Genomic DNA, 17,465 nt, shown 5'->3' with positions numbered 1-17,465 from the left:
TGTATCAGTATATCATTCTTTGATTTGTTTATTGTACATTTTGTAAGCTGCACCTATTTCACTTTTATGCCTGGAATGCAACGACTGATACCTCACATATACCATCATGCAGCTTCTTGGTTGCACCGGTATCCTGTTCTCAGTACATCATTAGTACCATTCTTGTAGTTGTCTATTGTACATTTTTGTAAGCTGCACCTATCTCACTTTTATCCTGGAATATCTCACTTTTATCCTGGAATGCACCGATTGATACCTCATATATTTACGTATATTTTTGTACATTGTGTAAACTGTATCGTGTGCTACCTCATATTTTTTTTTTTTTTTTGTATCCTGCCCTTATATACTATCAGTACTATACCTACACTTACACCTTGTACTTTGTAATTCACCGTATATACCGTATGCTACTATTGTGTATCAAGTGCACTTGCACCTATTGACACTATGGTTTTAGGGCATGTGAGTCCCCATCCGAAATGGCCAGCTGGACTAGGAGTCTGCAAGACTTGTAGGGCGCCAGGCCAGTAGATATTTGTTGGTGTTGGAAATCGCTTTGCATATAGTATGTTCTCCGCACCCTGCCCTGAGCACCTCTACTGATAATCTTAAGATGTTGAGGCTGGTTTGCACACCTAGGCTTTGCTAGTCCCAAACGGCACATTAGCTCTGATATTCTCACCTTAACGTCCGGACTATGTGCCCCCTTTATGCCCTTCTATTTCTCTTCTCCACCGCTTTCCCAGTAACACCTTCCTCTTATCCCCCCCACACTCCTTCGCCACTTTTCACCATCATGGCCACCCCCCGAGTTAAGGCTGGAACTAATTGCTACAAAATCATTTATCCTCCTAGCCTATCTAAAGCCGCAACTAAACGATGGAAACATAACACTATTGAACGTTTCCCAGATTCCCTTTTTGTGGATCAATTTTACAATAGTCGTTTTGGGAGGCTAAAAAATGATTTCATTTTCTTCACTCATGACATCCCCTCCTGGTCCAACAGTTTTTACTATTCCCTCAACGTCACCTCCTCCTCCTCTATCCCCCATGGGAAAAAACTAAAAATTTCCCCCTCTGCTTGCTTCAAAGGTAACCTCACTATCTCACTCTATAACAACGGTACTGTCCTGATCCAAGGCACAGACAACTGCCTCTCGCTCTTTGACTGCCTCTTCCCCTCCTTACTCCCCTCCTCTGCAACCGGATTCCCCCATCACTCTCCTTCCAGCTCCACCCTTTACTCCCTTTCTCCTCCGCAGACCCCACCTCACTCCAATTGGCGGCTCCCTCGAGGAGCACAGGTCGGCCCCCTTCCCTCCCCCTCCCTTGTGACCTCCCCTCCTATTCCTCCCCCCTCACAGTATATCCCTTCACACATCATTTCAACCTTACCACAAGCCAATACGCTCCTCGTCCCATCTGCACCATCCCGTTTCTCCAATCTCTTCTCCTCCCCCATCTTCCTTCCCATCACCCCCCTTTTTAGCCCACCTCTCCTCCGTTCCTCTCCCCAAGTGTACTTTCCTTATGCTCCCCTTACCCCTTCCATCCCTCCCCCTTACCCCCTCCTCCTCTCGTTATTCACCCCGTCCTCTCCTCAATCCCACCGCATCTCTCTCCTCCCTCCTACTCCGCCAGGAATGCTGCACTACTCCCCTTCCCCGCCCGGTAACCCCCTCCACTTCCCTCCCTCGGGCCCAGCAGAACCACTTCCTCTCTTCAACTCCCCTTTCTCCCAACACCCCTCACTCTGCCTGATGCCCGTTCCCTCGCAGCCACCTCTCCTAGCTGACAGGTCCTCCACAACCACCTCACCTCTTTTCCTCCCAAACCTCCTACATTCTCATGACGCCACACAGGCCTCCCCTCTCATTCTACCCAACCGCCAAGTTCCGCACACCTCTCCCCCTAAATTTGCCTTTAATTCCTCTCCCTCTTGCAACACCAACATAGACAACTCTCCTTTAACCTCCGTTTCACTAACTCCCGCTCTCACCCACCACCCTTCCCCACTTATGAACCCCACACCCAAAATTACCTCCTTTCCTGCCACCTCTCCCTGCCTGCCACCACCCACTCTACCCCCCCCTTGTTTCAATAGAGCCACCCAACCTTCCCCAACCCAACCTTCCGTGCTCTGCCCCATTCTCACTGGAAAACACACTAGACTCTCTTATCACCTCCATCTCCCAGCTTACAGCTGCCATTTCACTTTTATGCTCTAAGATTGTCACCCCTTCTTGCACCGCTACTCCTTCCCAACTTCCCACGAGATGCACCTCGCCCCCTCACCCCAGTACAGCCAAGCTTAACCTATCGTCGGGAAACTCTGTTAACTCACTCAAGCCCTTGAGCGCCACCCCTCCTCAACCGGCATACCCTAGCAACCCCACTATCTACGCCATTCCGATCATCACCTCTGTCAGAGCAAAGCATCCACCTAAACCCCCTGAGCACCCCCTCATAAGTACAATATCCCGATCACCCTTCAGAGCCCTAGTGCCCCCGTCACCAAAACAGTCTTGACAGAGCTGCGCTGCATGCTTCACAATTGCAGATCTGCAGTAAAACACAAACTTGAAATCTCCGATACCATCACCCTTCATAATATTGACATGCTCTTCCTCACAGAGACCTGGTTCAAAGATACATCTCACTCTATATTTGATCTCCTATTACCCACAGGCTACTCTTTACTTAGGAATGACAGAACTGACAACACGGGGGGAGGTGTTGCAGTCATCTTTAGAAACACCCTCTAACTCAAGGCCTCTCCTAACAGCTCCTCCAAAACCTTTGAATGCCTTTCTCTTGAGCTTCAATTGCAACACCGTTCACCCCTCAGATTCCATGTCATTTACCGCCCGCCTCGTAGTGGCCCTTCGTTTATGGATGAACTCACCGACTTCATCAGCGACCAATACTCGCGAAGTGACAATCAGACCTTCGTGGGTGACTTCAATCTCCACTGGGGAGTACCGCAAGACTCCTCTGCGAACTCACTGGCCACTTTCCTATCTACTAACGATCTTATCCAACAATGCACTGAATCAACCCATTCTAAGGGCGCAATCCTGGACCTTGTTATTTCTAAAGCAGGCATGCTTTCTACCACTACCCCAATTCATGTAGATTGGTCTGACCACCTCCTCATCCCATTCTCTCTTCATCTTTCACACTCTATAACTCTTGGCCAACCCAAGAGGGCCATCTCATGGTTCCGGGATGCTAAAAATATTGATGTCGGTCCCCTCTGTGAATCAGCTTTGCTATCTCTTCCAAGGCTCGACCCGAACCTAGATGTTGACGAACTCACCTCTCAAAGCCTCACAGTTCTTGCAGCTGAAATTAATAAAGTCGCTCCACTCAAAAGCAAAAGGTTAAGGCCCACTCCCTCAGCACCTTAGTTCAACAAATCCCTTTATGAGGAAAGGAAGCAGCTAAGATCCCTGGAGAAACAATGGAGGCAATTGCCTTCCACTGACAATTTAGCCTTGCTTCGCACAGCAAGATCCAAATACCACAAGCACATCTTCCTTGGGAAAGCGACACACTTCAAAACCCTCCTTGACTCCGCCAAAAATAGACCCAAAAAACTATTTGATCTCATCAAAATGCCTAACTGCTCTCCCCCAACCTCCAAGGTGGATGATTCTACAAAGAGAGCAGCGGATTTTGCTATTTTCTTTGATGAAAAAGTGAAATCACTTGTGGATCAGGTCGCTCATCCTACCCCTCCAGAGGAGCGCAAATCCTTAGCCATTTGGCAGAGCTTTGACCCTATATCTGAAGATGCCCTTCTCAAGTGCATACGAGAAACGAAGCCATCCAACCATTCTCTTGACCCTATCCCCAGTGCCATTGCCATTGACTTCTATACCCATTCCCTCTCCTATTGGACCACTCTGATCAACCTCTCCCTCTGGCAAGGCTCCCTTCCTGCCTCCTTCAAAACTTGGCAGGTCACCCCTCTTCTGAAAAAACCCACTGCTGATGCGAATGACCTCAACAACTTCCGCCCCATCCCTAACCTTCCCTTTCTGGCGAAGATCACAGAAAGATGTGTAGCAAAACAACTCTCCTGTCATATCAAGGACAATGACCTTCTAGACCACTGTCAGTCCGGCTTCATCCAAAACTGCAGCACTGAAACAGCCCTACTGCAAGTGGTTGATGACGCGTTGAGGATACTCGATTCAGGGGGGTCCTGTCTGCTAATTCTCCTTGACCTTTCCGCAGCCTTTGACACTGTCAATCACAATACCCTCCTCAATATTCTTCAACAGAGAATGGGCATGGAGGGCACTGTGCTTAAATGGTTTGCATCCTTCCTTTCTGGCAGATCCCAAATGATCAAAATAGCGAACAGTCTTTCACCTCCTGTGGCGGTAGGTCAAGGTGTTCCCCAAGGCTCGATACTTGCTCCCATACTGTTCAATCTCTATTTAGAACCACTGGGAAATCTCCTAAGTAAATCCGGGATTCACTATCATCTTTATGCTGACGACACTCAACTCTACCTCAAGATTGCCTCTACTCACGATCTCTCCATCCTAAGCTCCACTCTCGACTCCATTCAAAACTGGATGTCAACTCATCAACTGATTCTGAATCCCTCCAAAACTGAATTCCTCCTCTTCTCCTCCTCACTCTCTCCTCCCCCGGTTCAATCATGGATGGATCAGATGAATCTACTAAACAATAAACCCATCATTGTCGACAGCGCCAAATCCCTTGGTGTCATACTAGACAAAAAACTTAATCTAATTCCCCACATCAATTCCATTGCGAAATCAGCTCGATACCAACTGCGCCTTCTTTGGGGAATCCGTCGCTTCTTCGCGGAGCGGGACCTTATAACCCTGGTGCAAGCACTGGTCCTCTCCAGACTCGACTACTGCAATTCTCTTCTTACTGGCCTCCCCAAATCCCACTTGTCCCCACTTAAGTCTGTTTTCCACTCAGCAACTCGTTTCATTTATGGGGCCAAAAGAAGCGATCACATCACACCGATGTTATCTACCCTCCGCTGGCTTCCCTTTGAGGCTAGAGCTATCTACAAGACTGCTTGTATCACCCACAAAGCCCTGCACTCCTCTTCTCCTCTCTACCTGGCGAATAAACTGAAACTCTCTGGAGGTTCTAGACCTTCACGCAATGCGGAGAATCTACTGCTTGAACCTCCCACTTTCAAGAAGGAAAGAACGATGGCCCAATCCTTTTCAGGCAACGCAGTGAGAATCTGGAACTCATTCCCGCCTCAGCTCCGGACCACCGCCTCCTCCCAGGCCTTTAAAAGGGACCTCAAAGCTCTCCTCCTCCAGAGACACCTCCAAAAGTAACTCTCTTTTATCTGAAGGAAGATCTCCCACTACTGATAATTTCTACTTCTCATGTCCATGGAAGTGCCTTCCCAGTGTGTTCTTGCGGTTAGAGTGTTTGCCTTTTATTGCAGTATTATCCATGTACTTGTGTTTGGTACCCTCTTGCAACTTGCACTCACCACTTTGCCCCTGTAACACACGGTTTGCTTCCTCTCACATGTTTTTTACCTTTGATACTTGCACAAGTGCCACTTTTGCCTACGTAATCGTTTGTTCTTGTGCTTGAGTGTGTAACATATATTGCAGTATTATACCGCAAATTATACTCTATTTTCTCTTGTAGCCTGCACACTTGTCACTTTTTCCTCCTGTGCACTTTTTACTACCTCATGTATTTTTGGTAGCCCACATTTTTACTACCTCATGTATTTTGTTTGCTCACAAGTGTCACAATTACCTTGTCTACCTCATGTATTTTTGGTTTCTCACAATTTTTACTACCTCATGTATTCTTGGTTGCTCACAATTATCACTTTACCGTATGTAACGTAACGTATGCCTCTGCAATCTGTTGCTCGTGTAATGTTCTCAGTTTGTATCTTTTCTGTTCCTATTGTGAAGCGCTCTGACACCTTCGGGTAAAGTCCGCGCTATATAAAATTGCATAAATAAATAAATAAATAATGCCATTAACGATATGGATCAGCAGACCTTCAAAAAGGAAGGCTTGCCAATGCATCCTAAACCAGACATTGCATCTTATCACGTGATTAAAATACAAACAAAACATTTGTCTAAATGCATTTCTGATCATGAGCGAGCAAGGGTAAAGTTCAACTTAAAGGCGCATATAACAAGCGGGGGGGAGCGGATCCCTTTGAAGAACAAGGCAGCACTGGGAGGGGGGTGGGCAGAAATGCGAGTCACGGCCTGGCGTAAAGTGTGAAGCAGTGGGCGGGGTAAGGGGAGCCTTTGAAGGGCAAGGCAGGGGGATAGAAGCGTTTTGAAACACAGGTGTTACTTAGCAAATGTAAAAGCACTACGTTTTTTACTATGTCGGAAGGAATGAATGCAGATCTGGTCTTGACGGGTTTGAACTCCTTGTTTAGCAGCTAAAGTTCAACTCACTGAGCCAACCTGCTAGTTATAAACAAGCCCATTGGCAATTTTCTTTGGGGGGGAAAGTGGGGTCGAGTCTTTACCACACAAAAAAACAAAAAATATGACTGGGAAAAAAATTGAATCAATATTTCCTTCCATACGGTGAACATGTGTGGAAGGACCTGAGGTTTGGCGATAAAGTGTTGACTTAGGCGCTACAGTGTTAAATTCGGCTAACCAACTTGGCTAAAATGTATGATACTCTGCAGGTCATTTTATCACCCTGAGCGTCAATTCCATGTTTTGTAAACAATGGGAATGCTAGGGCAGGAGAAGGAACAGAGTAATACTCTGCATATAAACAAGAGACAGAAACTGGGACAACAAGTTAAAAAAATGTAACGTATTGCAGGAATAAAGTGGGAAAAGCAAAACTCCACCTATAATGCATTTTTTTAAAGACAAATGTGAGTGTGCGCTTGTGAGGGCTTTGTGGCAAACGAAAGTGAGTGAATTGTGGGATGCATGGGCAGAGAGGAGGCAGGCGCTGTAGAGGGAGGGGGTAGGCTGCCTGCAACTCGAGCTACCATATGGAGAGGGAGGGGGGTGGGCTGCCTACTAATGCGTGTGGCAACAGAGAGAGAATGGGGCGCGCGCTGGAGAGGGAGGGGTTGGGCTGCCTGGTTAGGCGGAGACCTAAAAAGATGGATTTATGCCCAGATCTCTGTACTGGGGTGAATGTATGACATTGTCCTGCATTCTGTCCATCAACTGTTCTTTTCGCGATAGATATTCTACGACATCGCTCACCTTACACAAACTGAATGTATCACCAGGGAGAGTAATTGGATGCTGCCTGCCAAGAGTTGTGGAAAACATTAAATGTGAAATGAATTCACAAGGGTGAGAGAGGGTGGAGCGTTCAAGGTTCCATGTTACAATTCTACTCATGGTTACAAGCAGGCAGTTAGGATGAAAGTTTCTCTCCAGAAGATGCAAATAAACGTAGCTAGTATTTTCAGAGTTTGAAATGCGGGGGGTGGGGTGGAGGGATGGAGAGGAGGGGGGGGATTAACACCAAAGCAGGCCAACACGGCAACACGTTTTATATTTGTAGACACGCTCCGTCATACTTCCAATGGGCTGAATGAGCCAGTTTTCGCCTTAAATATGATGAAGCCTTGTCGTATTTGTTTGGGTAAATGCTACGGGAGAGCGGCGATTACTGTACGGGATATTCCCAAAAAGAAGTTTGGGTGGCAGGCAATTTAAATGCAGCTAGCTGTAAGGAGGCTAGCTGTTGAGCAATTGCGCGCCAAAAATAAACATAGCTAGTATTTTCAGAGTTTCAAATGCGGGGGGTGGGGTGGAGGGATGGAGAGGAGGGGGGGTGGAGGGATGGAGAGGAGGGGGGGATTAACCATTAACACCAAAGCAGGCCAACGCGGCAACACGTTTTATGTTTGTAGACACGCTCCGTCATACTTCACATGGGCTGGATAAGCCAGTTTCCACCTTAAATATGATGAAGCCTTGTCGTATTTGTTTGGGTAAATGCTACGGGAGAGCTGCGATTGTGGGAGGCTGCTGCCTTTGATGTGAGACCAGGGGGGAGTAGAGATGCGAGTCACGGCCTGGGGCCCTGAAGTGTGAACCAGTGGGCGAGATGTGAGTCACAGCCCGGGGCCGTGAAGTGTGAATGAACAGTGGGGGGGGAGGCAGGAGCAAATGATAAGGAGAGCCTTTGAAGAGCAAGGCAGGGGGACAGAAGCGCGGTCACAAGCACGTGCACTTCTACAAATCCGGATCATAAAAGTTAGATTTCTGGATCGGCGGCATTAGGTCTCTCTGCGAGACCTCAAAACTGGCGGACACCAAATCCTGGAAAAACTATTTTAAGGAAAGGCAATTTTAAAGAAATACAAATAAATGGAAAATTAAATGGAAACATTTTAAAGGAGGAATCGTTTTAAGTAAAAATCCAGAATTAGAATAAACTTCAGGGGAGTTTAAGATTAGTGAGGGTTTTTTTGATTCAGGAATAGGTCATGCATAGGGATGATGAAGAGTTATCAGGGTCCAGGAAAAGTGGAGTTCAGGCATAGAGAGGGACTTTTAGCGTTTTGGGATGGGTGGAGTTTAGGGGAGATGGTTTTTCTTTTTAGGTATCAGGAATGGGTGGAGTTATGGGGTGGTTATGGGTTTTTGGGGTTTCTGGGTAGGTGCTGTTAGGGCTGGGGAGTGTTTTTAAGGTTCAGTGATGGGTAGAGGTTGGGGTGGTAAAGAGCTTTTAGGTTTCAGGACTGGGTGAAGTTTAGGTAGTGAGTGGTTTTTAGAGGTCATGGATGGGCACAGTGACTTTTTTATTTAGGATTCAGGGATGGGCAGCGTTTAGTATCCTGCCACCTGAAAAAGTAGACGTGCCGAAGACTAGTTGGGGCCTCATTGAAAAACTTGATTGTGAGTTTCTTGGACTTCAAGGACAGATCTAGTAACTCTGATACACAGGGGGAGGTTGTTACAGGCTTTAGGAGCTAGGTACCAGAAAGCTCAACTGCTGATCTAGCTATGCAGATGCAGAGGATGTGAGCTAGCAGGAGACTGGGTGTGCAGAGGTTTCTGGTCAGAGTGTGGTATCAGGTGCAGCTGTAGTGCCTTTTATGTGTGAGTGAGTATTATGAAGAGAGTGCTTTTGTGCACTGGGAACCAGTGTAGGTTTTTGAGGTGGCTTGTGATGTGTGTGCAACTGTGAGTTAGAGCATAAGTCTGGCTGCTTGTTTATGGATTACCCAAAGATGTTTGGTTGGATGAGCGGTGATGCATACATAGAGAGCATTGCCAAAGTCCAGTTTGTTGGTTATCAAGGCCTCAGTGACTGTTTTCCAGGTGTTGAGAGGGAACCGCTTAAAGAGATTTTAGAGAACTTTAAGGGTGTGGAAACAGGATGATGCCATTGTGCTGACTAGGCAGGCGATTGAGAGTTGCTTATCCACCACTAAGCTGAGGTTCCTAGCTTGATGGGCAGTGTTGAGTGCTTGTCTGAGTTTGGCTGGCCACTAGGCTTAAGACCACAGAAAAGTGTCCTTCCCATAGAGCACCACATCCTTCTTGCCAAAGTGGAGCTTAAGACAGTTGATCTACATCCCGTTGAAAACTTTGGACATGCAGGTGGGGTTTAGACATGAAAGTGGTTTTGCTGTTGGGCGTGTCTTCAGAGAGGGATAGAAGGCGTTTGGGAGGCCTGCAAGTAAGAGATGATATTGATTCCATGATACGGATGGTGTCAGCAAGCTGAGTCATAACTATGTTAAATAGTGTTAGGTTGAGCGAGGAACCCTAGGGGACTCCGCAGATCAGGCTCATGGTTAAAGAAGTCAATGGTGCCAGGATGACCAACTGGGTACACCCCATGAGGAAGGAGCAGATCTATTTGAGAGCAGGTTCTCTTAAACAATATTAATGGCGGCATTGGATGAGGATGGAGTGGGAGACTGTGTCAAACGTGAAGAAGAGGCAGAGCAGGATGACAGCTGCGTTACTTCACTGTCCATTATCATGCAAATATCAAAGGTGGGGATAAGGAGGGTGATTTTGGTGGTTTTGTTGAACCTAAAGACTGATTTGGAGTTGGAGGGCAAGGAGGTAGTGGTCATGGAAGTGGCCTGATAGTAGTATGTTAATTGGTGTTCTTCCCTATGAAATTCATGAGGTAGGGAAGCAGAAAGATAGTTCAGTAGTCTTGGTTTGCTAGTTTCTTCAGGTCTGCTAAGGCTTTCTCCAGGAGGGGAAGAATGGTGGCTTGTTTCCAGGCTTCCAGGAAGGTGACTGTAGTGAGAGCATTTTTAATGATTGGGGTGAGCACAGTGGAGATTGAGCTGAATCCTCTGGTCAGGATGAAGTGTTGGTAGGGGTCCAATGGGGCTCCGGAATGGATGGATCGCATAGTTGAGACTGTTGACCTTTGTCCCTTTACCTTCTAAATGGCACAGTATGTTCACTGTTTAGTGTGTCTTCTTCATACAAGTTTGGATCCTGGCTCAGTGATTTAAGTTCTATACTGCAGAAGTCTCAGTTTGGTGATTCTTTTCTGCAGCACCACTTTTGCAAAGCACGAAAATTCATTCATTAATAATTCTAGTCAACCCCTCAACATGTTCAAGATGTTTCTATATTCCTTTTGTTGCTATTCTAGTTTTGCAGTAGCCCAGTACCTGTTTGTCATTTGTGTCTCCTTTCTGCAAATGTTCTTGCATTATCTCTGGCATCTTGTTTCAAAGAGTAATTTCCTGTCATCCATGATGGGTGGCAGTTTTCTTGCCTTTTGATTCCATTTGCTGTTGGCTCCTTGGCTGGTGCTGCTGCTGTGAATGCTACCTTTCCAAACACCATTGTGTCCAATGCATAATCTGCTTGCCTCTGCCATGGGCAATAGTTCCATATGATTTTACTTTATGGTCTAATCAGTGACCTTATGATGACTATCATACTAAAAACCTCTACTGTGGCTTTCAGTTCCATCATCAGTGTCTAATTTTTAGGATTGGGTTCTGGTGCACAGACACAAATGTAGGCAACAGCCCTGTTCTCCTATCATTTGCAGTTCTCGGTGGCAGGACACCAAGTCAGATTTTGTGTAAAGGATAAGCCGGTGGTCATCATGTTTTCAGAGGATGCTTTCTGCCTTACTTTGGTTGTGGCTCACTCAGACTGTCTTCAGCTCACGTATTTCTCCACTTATCACTCTGCACCTGTTCTGTCTTTGTGTCTTCCAGAAAAGGGTGTGCTGCAAGGTTGTATTGTTTTCCTTTCTGTGGCTGTGGCTTGGTCTCTTTGAATATGCCAACGCTTTTTTCATTGCATTTGTTATAGTTTTTACCCCTTAAATGCTGAAGTTTTCAACCCAATGCCCAAGGGCTTTTTTGAAATATTGTGCAGTTCATGCTTAAACCTCCATAGTTTTTTCTTTTCCCACACAGGGTATTTTGGTTACATTTGCAAGCTTTTTGGCCCCCAGATATGGGAGTATAAAGGCACCCAAGGTCTCCTGTTTTAATATCTTTATTAAGATAAAAAGGACATATAAATAGTTAAATACAATTAAAAAGCAATACACTAACCAAAGAGTAATACAACACTCAGTGGCAATGCTGTCATATATAGCTCCTTCGTAACAATGCAACTAGCATATTGCATAAACAAAATCATAGAGGAACCATACTAAAAGGTCAGATGCATCATTTGATAAAAAATCAGTTAGAAGAAAAAAGGAAGGGAAGTAGGAAAAAGAAAAGAAAGGAAAAAAGAAAAAAAAGAGAAAGAAAAGAGAGAGAGAGAGAGATAAAAGAGCTAGTCTCCTGCCGCAAATTAAGGAGATGCCACAAAGGGATTTTGCTCTACCATACCCATCGAAGCTAAGTCCACATATCTATCTAAAGACCTCCAAACCTGACAATAAATAGAGGGAGAGAGGTGGTTCTCCTCCACCGAGGTATTAGCCCCACGGAGAAAAGAGACCCAAACCCACCACGTATGGTAGGATACGGACCCAAATGATTTCCATTCCATAAGAATAATCTTCACCGCAATTGTCAACAACAAGTCTAATACCTGCATATCTAAAGCATTCAACGGTAATGGTAATAATGTAGCACATGGACCCAGCAATATTAGAGGTAACAAGAGCTGAAACTGAATATTGGAGGGGTTCTGGAGATTGATGGCAAAGAGGAACTGTACAGGTGGAGTGGTCAGAGATGTTTTTCTGGACGAATTGACTTGGGTTGAACATTTCACCCAAATATATAGGGCTCCTGATAATATTGGGTTTCCAGATAAGGATACACCATTGTTAATTGACAGCGTTCAAAATTTGGAGTTTGAATTGGAAGAGACAGTGGCAGCTATTAATGCAGTCAAAAATGGAAAAGCATCTGGACTTGATAAGGTTCTGGGTGATCTTTACAAGCGTGAAATTAAAGTGGGGGCTCCTTATAGTAATCATTTATGTAATACTTTAGCGGCAGGTGTGGATTTGCCGGATAGCTGGAGAGGGGTGGAAATCGCACTCATTTTTAAGAAGGGCAATAGGAATAATCCAGGGAATTATCGTCCTATTAGTTCAATGGATATTTTACAAAAAATGATGCAAGGCATATTTCAGCTCACATGATTATATGGATTGATGAAAATTCTATTCTCATGATGTTTCTAACAGGTTTTAGATCAAGAATAAGAACTGTAGACCAGGTATTTAGATTCTGTTGCCTTTGCTGGAAATATGTTAGTTTAAGGAAGGGACATTTGTATGTGGCATTTGTGGATCTTAGGGCCGCCTTTGACCTTATACCCCGTGAGTTATTATGGGAGTCGCTGCATTCCATGGGGCTCCCCGATTGTCTTTTGCAACAGATCATAAGGCTGCATGATAATAACTTTGCAAGAGTGAGATGGGGCCCAAACGGTGAATTAACAAAAGCTATACCGATAATGAGGGGAGTACGCCAAGGATGCGTGCTGGCCCCCACATTATTTTCACTTTTTGTCAATGACATTCCATCTTACCTGAAAGGTTGCAATAACGATGCCCCGAAACTGAATAGACAAAGGGTTCCTGCCCTTCTATTTGCAGATGACACCATATTGATATCCCAAACTCCTAGAGGATTGCAATCTCTCCTAAACTTATTCCAACAATATTACAATAGGAAGGGCCTTGAAATCAATACAAATAAGACCAAATACATGGCCATAAATCCCCACAAAACTTTCAGGGGTAACTTAATGTTAAATAATGAAAAAATAGAAGCTGCACAGAATTTTACATACCTGGGAGTTTCAGTGGATTCTAAGTTAATGTGGAAAACCCAATTAGAAAAAAGCTAAATGTTATTAAAACAGAATATATTGCCCATTGTGAAAAAACATGGAAAGAGTATTAGCAAGGCAGTATCTCCGGCACTAGAGGTTTTTAAGTTTAAGGCACAGTCTGCGGCATTATACGGGGCAGAAATAGGGGGGCCCATGTGTAAGAATGCTTTCGTAACAAGTGAAAACAAGTTTTTAGGGCTTTCTTCAGACTGCCAACAAATACCCCATTAATACCTGTACTGTTAGACCTGAATATGAAGCGCACTGATCATTATGCCATCCTGCAACCGTTATCCTTGTGGGTGAGACTCTGGTGCACACCAGAGTTAGACGATTATAAAAATGGTCTTCAGGAAATAATGAGAATAGACTGTTATACTACAAATGTTTGGTTAAAACGTGTGCGCCTCATACAGTTTTGGGATGATCCATCAACATTGACCAAAGATTCGAAAACATTACTTAAAACTGTATTTTGGGCATATATTTATAGTAGTATTTCTTATGATCAAACAGGTGGACCTTTGACAAACAGCTTCCTTGTATTTAAAGATATTCCTTACTTTGAACAGTTCTTAGATGAGGTTCAACCCCCCTTGGCAAAAACTTTGTTTATGAAGCTAAGGTATGGTACCTTGAAAACAAATCAGACCGTTGCTAGATGGACAAGTACTTGTAAGGAAAAGACTTGTGATTTATGCACTTTATGTACAAGGAACACAAAAGAAGATGAAGCTCATATCCTGTTTTTCTGCCCTTTTCATGAAGTAGCTAGGAAAAAATGGATCGTACCTGTTAGTCGTAATTTGGGTGTGCGCTCCTATAAGGAAGCGGAAAGGATCCTTAGGACTGAATCCAGGCAGGTGATAGATTTTGGTGTCAGTAGATTTTTATTGGCAATAAGTTTTTTACGTAAAAAAATGGGTCTGAATCTATAATGAAATTCGTGATGTAAGGACTTAATCATACATAGAATTTAGTGATGAAAATCTATTGCAATAATTTACAAATTGCTGCTGCTATTATGTCCATATATTTTAAAAACGTTTAAAGTATTTTTGTAATAAGAAATGATTTCAAACTGTTTTTAGATGTATGATTCTATGTGCTTTTAATTAGATGCCTTTTTAGCTTATTTAAATTAGATCTTTAATGTTACAATTTCCAAAGGTCTCCTGTGCTATCTGTAAGAGTATAAATCATCTTAATGGAATTGAATGTAATGTTTGTTTTTATGTATCTTTTATGGCTCTAATGAGCCAAAATAGTTTTCACAGCAGCAATGGTATCTAGAATAATATCATGAGAAAAAGGAATAGATGATGTGGACACAGTTAAAAAAGAAGAGGTAGGTAGAGGAGAAGATAGTTCACGCTCAATAAACACCCACTGCGGAGTATGTCGAGGATCTGTAGAGAACCAAAGAGCCCCTTGGAAGGCTAAAAAAGCCACTTGGTAGCGCTCCCAGTCATGAAAATTACAATCCCCGATGTCATAATGTTTCCTCAAGTGTTATTTTGGCTCTCTTATCACTCCATAGGAATCTTGAAGTGAGGGAATCTATTTCAGGAAAGAAAGACAAGGACAGCTGTTCAATTCCCGACGCGGCAGGGTTGTGGACCAGGGGTCAACGGACTCGATAATTCTCGCCTCAGTGCCTACTCTAACCTGGAAACACACTCGGTAACTCTGGGCATTAAGCTTGCCTCTTCTCTACAACGGCCCCCCACAGACGCCAGGGATGCCTGGTTTCACCCTGGAGATACCCAGTAAGGGACCATCTCACAGGGAAAACCAGGACGGGTTCCCCAGTGGTCTGCAGCGCCAGGACACTCGGTTAGAGTAACAGTGCGCTTTACAAATACCCCACACAGCTTGACAAGAAGCCTTGAGGACACAAAATTAATAATGGGCATTATCATCATCTCTAAAGTTTGAAGACATCCCCACCACGAAATGAATTTAGGTGACCAAGAATCCAGTAATTGACGAAAATTAATAAAAATTTGAGCTTCATTATACGAGACTGTGTCCATTAAAAAACTACAAAACCAAAATCCCAAATACTTAATATGTTTTGATTGCCATTTAAAACCAGAATTTCCCATGTGGGCAGGAAAACAATACGCATTGAGGGGAAACATCTCCATTTTATCTTTATTGAGAGTATATCCTGAAACACTAAAAAATACATTAATAGTCTCAGAGATAGCAGGAATTGCAGTAGCAATATCATAAGAAAATATGAGCACATCATCTGCATAGGCATTGAAAGCCTTTAATATCTTGATGAAGATTAAGTAACCGAAGAAGAGGGTCAATAGATAACAAAAACTAAAGAGGCGATAATGGGTACCCTTGTCTAGTACCCTGATACAGATCAAAAAAGGAAGAGGTAGCACCAATAACCCCAATATTTGCCCTAGGATGTGCGAACAAAGACATCACCATATTGACAAAGGAATATCCAAGATTGTGGGATCGAAGCACTGCATGTAAAAAAGGCCAAGAGACCTTATCAAAGGCCTTTTCGGCATCAAGGGCAATGGCCGCCGCAGGAAGGCTAGATAACTGTGCTTTTCCCAGTCCATGACAAAATGTTCGGATATTATCTCTAGCCAACCTCCCTTTAACAAAGCAAATATGGTTCCAAACGTTTGGCCAGGATCTTAGTTAACATTTTTGCTTCCATATTTAGAAGAGATATTGGGCGAACATTTTTAGGATCCAAATGATCTTTACCCTCTTTAGGGATTACTACAACAGTAGCTTCAGCCACTGAGCCAGAAACCGAGCCTGACGAAACAAAGGTATCGAAAACATCCTTGAGACGGGATACAAAAGATGGGAGAAAAGTCTTATAAAAAGAATAGGAAACCCATCAGGACCCGGAGTTTTGCCTGAACGGGTGGATTTGATCGCATGAATAATTTCCTCAGATTCAATCGGTCCCCCCAACTTTACTCCATCAGCATCAGAAACAGTCTGAATAGGAATCGAGTTTAAAAACTGTAGGCATTGATCAAGAGAGGATTGATTGTGAGGAGTATATAATTCACTATAATATTCACGAAAGACCTCAAGGATCTCTTTAGATGGAAGCTTCCTAGCTCCAAGACTGTCATTTATACAAGATATCTGCTCTGATCTAATATTAGAATCCTGAAACTGTAACGTAGCTGCAAATACTTTCCCTGCTTGATTCTTTAGGAGCAGCTGTTTGGACTTCTGCGCCTGGACACCAGTATGAGCTCTCTTAGTCACAATCGAGTTATAAGAGTATTTGAGATTCTTAATATCTTGTAAGAGCGCAATATCCCTAGAATTCCTATATAAGGATTCTTTCCGCTTAATGTTATCCGCTAAATCAGTAAGTTCCTTCTTAATATCTGAATTCCTTTTGGCATTTTTTGAATAATCTGCCCCCTGATCCTACATTTAAAAGCATCCCATAAAACCACAGGAGAGCTAACCGAGGCCTCATTATCCAGGAAAAAATTTGTAATATCCTTGTTAAGTAAGTCCACTTGAGTTTGATCATACAAGATCTCTGTATTCAGACACCAAGTGCGTGGTTCCCTAGAATCTGAAAAATTGAGGAGCATAAAGGAAACCGCAGCACGATCAGAGACAAGGATAGGATGTATAACAGGAGTTGAAGAATATTTTAGAAGGGCTGAGTGAACTAGAAGATGATCGATACAAGAGAAGCTAGAATGAAGAGAAGAAAAAAGGTGAAGTCGCTTCCAGTGGGATTATGCTTTCTACACACATCCGTAAGATTAGAGGAGGAACACATATTAATCATCTGTTTTGTGAGCACTAGGGGGACGAAACTTAAAAGCAGAATGCCTGTCCAAAATGGGATCCATTGGGAGATTAAAGTCCCCTCCAACAATCAAATTACCATTATGAGGAACTTCTGAGAGCTTTTTAGTAATAAGACGGCAAAAAGATGGATCATCACTATTAGGTGCATAAATAATCATGACATAAATATCGAGAGAACCATTGGATAAATGAGTCAGCAACCATCTACCCTCAGAGTCATGTTCCGCAGTAACAACATTCAAACCGGAATTTTTGGAAATCATAGTCACCACACTGTTCTTCTTACCAGAGGCCTCCGAACAAACAACATCAAGAACCCACTCCTTCTGCAACA

The sequence above is a fragment of the Lissotriton vulgaris genome, chromosome 4_1, assembly GCF_964263255.1.
Source record: "Lissotriton vulgaris chromosome 4_1, aLisVul1.2, whole genome shotgun sequence".
NCBI classification, from domain to species: domain Eukaryota; kingdom Metazoa; phylum Chordata; class Amphibia; order Caudata; family Salamandridae; genus Lissotriton; species Lissotriton vulgaris.
The sequence above is the reverse complement of the archived record's forward strand: the minus strand, read 5'-3'. Positions refer to the sequence as shown.